General features: G+C 52.0%; 1 long non-coding RNA gene across 1 annotated transcript; it reads right to left on the bottom strand.

Annotated features, from left to right (window-relative positions):
- Positions 1–8: 8 nt before the first annotated feature.
- LOC113979527 lies at positions 9–2,650 on the bottom strand. Its single transcript, XR_003537897.1, has 3 exons — positions 2,583–2,650; positions 2,411–2,481; positions 9–123 (listed from the first exon to the last, which is right to left on the bottom strand). It is a non-coding gene; the product is annotated as an uncharacterized LOC113979527 (long non-coding RNA).
- Positions 2,651–2,654: the final 4 nt, after the last annotated feature.

Raw genomic sequence — 2,654 nt, 5'->3', positions numbered from 1 at the left:
CCCCCCCCTCACCGTGTACTTGTCCCATCTCTTCTCGGGGTCGAAGGGCTCCCATCTGGAGGCAGGGAAGATGTGCTTGTTCTTCTCGTACCAACTGCGCAGGACGACCTTCCCCGCGTGGGACTGCAGTGACGTCATCAACAGGGCAATGACGTCATCAACGGGGTGATGTCATCAGTGGGAGGAGTGATGTCATCAACGGGACAGTGACATCATCGACGGGGTGATGTCATCAATGGGAGCAATGGGAGGAGTCACGTCATCCATAGGAGGAGTGATGTCATTGACAGGGTGATGTCATTGGTGGGAAGGGTGATGTCATCGACAGGGTGATGTCATCAGTGGGAGGGGTGACGCCATTGATAGGAGTGATGTCATCAATGGGAAAAGTGAAGTCATTGATGGGAGGAGCGATGTCATTAATGGAGGGTGACGTTATTGACAGGGTGATGTCATCGAAGGGAAAAGTGATGTCATTGATGGGAGGGGTGATTCCATCGACAGGATGATGTCATCGATGGGGTGATGTCATCAAAACAGGTGATGTCATTGATAGGGGTGATGTCATCGATGGGAAGAGTGATGTCATCAACAGGGTGATGTCATCAATGGGAGGAGTGATGTCATTGACAGGGTGATGTCATCAATAGGAAGAGTGATGTCATTGATGGGAGGAGTGATGTCATCGACAGGATGATGTCATCGATGGGGTGATGTCATCAAAACAGGTGATGGCATTGATAGCAGTGATGTCATCGATGGGAAGAGTGATGTCATCAACGGGGTGATGTCATCAGTGGGAGGAGTGATGTCATTGACAGGGTGATGTCATCAATAGGAAGAGTGATGTCATTGATGGGAGGGGTGATTTCATCGACAGGATGATGTCATCGATGGGGTGACGTCATCCACACAGGTGATGTCGTTGATAGGGGTGATGTCATCGATGGGAAGAGTGATGTCATCAATGGGGTGATGTCATCAGTGGGAGAGGTGACGTCATTGACAGAAGGAGCGATGTTATCAGTGGGAGGGGTGATGTCATTAACAGAGGTGATGTCATTGATAGGAGTGATGTCATCGATGGGAAGGGTGATGTCATTGATGGGAAGGGTGATGTCATCGAAGGAGGTGATGTCATCATGACGGTTGATGTCAGTGACAGGGTGATGTCATCGATGGGAGGAGTGATGTCATCAGTGGGAGGGGTGATGTCATTGATAGGGGTGATGTCATCAACATGATGATGCCACGGATGGGGTGATGTCATCAATGGGGTGATGTCATCAAGGGGATGAGTGATGTCATCGATGGGGTGATGTCATTGATGGGGTGACATCATCAATGGGGGTGATGTCATCAATGGGAAGGGTGACATCATTGATGGAGTGATGTCATCAGTGGGAGGGGTGATGTCATCAATGGGGTGATGTCATTGACATGGTGATGTCATTGATGGGATGATGTCATCAGTGGGAAGGGTGATGTCATCAATGGGAGGGGTGACGTCATTAGTGGGAGGAGTGATGTCATTCATGGGTGTGATGTCATCAATGGGACGGGAAAGGAAAGGACATTGGTGGGTCACAACCTCACAACTGGTTTATCCCAGTCCAGACTGGTCCTTACTGGTCTATACTGGTCTATACTAATCCATCCTGGCCTATACCATTCCCCACTGGTCTATACTGGTCCATACTGGTCCCTACTGGTCTCCACTGTTCCTCAGCAGTCTATACTGGTCTGTACTGGTCCCCACTGGTCTATACTGGTTTATACCAGTCCCTATTGGTCTATACTGGTCCATACTGGTCCCCACTGTTCCCCACCAGTCTATACTGGTCCATACTGCTCCCCACTGGTCCATACTGGTCTATACTGATCCATACTGGTTTATACCAATCCCCACTGGTCCCCACTGGCCTATACTGGTCTATATTGATCCATACTGGTTTATTCCAGTCCCCCCTGGTCTATACTGGTCCCCACTGGCCCATACTGGTCCCCAGTGGTCTATACTGGTCCCCACTGTTCCCCACCCGTCTATACTGGTCCCTATTGGTCCCCACTGGTCCCTACTGCTCTATACCAGTCCCCACCGGTCCATACTGGTCCCCACTGGTCCCCACCAGTCTATACTGGTCCGTACTGGTCCTCACTGTTCCCCATTGGTCCCCACTGGTCTATACTGGTCCGTTCTGGTCCCCACTGGTCCCCACTGGTCTATACTGGTCTATACTGGTCTATACTGTTCCATACTGGTCCCCACTGGTCTATACTGGTCCGTTCTGGTCCCCACTGGTCTATACTGGTCCCTACTGGTCAGTACTGGTCTATACTGGTCTATACCGGTCCACGCTGCTCCCCACTGTTCCCCACTGGTCTATACTGGTCTATACTGGTCCCTCACCTCGTCCTTCTCGACGGTGGCGTCGCTGAGCAGCCGAACGTCGTCGTGGACGTCGAAGTTGAAGAGGGGCCCTGGGGGGCGGGGGAGGGGATCGGTGACGTCACGGATGACGTCATTGACCCCATCACCCACTGATGACGTCACAGATGACGTCACTGATGACGTCACTCACCGCTCTTGCCGCGGGCCTTGGTGACGATGAAGTCGTAGAAGCTGTGGTGCTGTGGGGGGAGGGGCGGGGGGG

This window comes from Neopelma chrysocephalum, unplaced genomic scaffold, assembly GCF_003984885.1.
Source record: "Neopelma chrysocephalum unplaced genomic scaffold, ASM398488v2 Primary Assembly neopelma1_82312, whole genome shotgun sequence".
NCBI lineage: Eukaryota > Metazoa > Chordata > Aves > Passeriformes > Pipridae > Neopelma > Neopelma chrysocephalum.
This window is presented reverse-complemented; position numbering and strand designations above follow the sequence as displayed.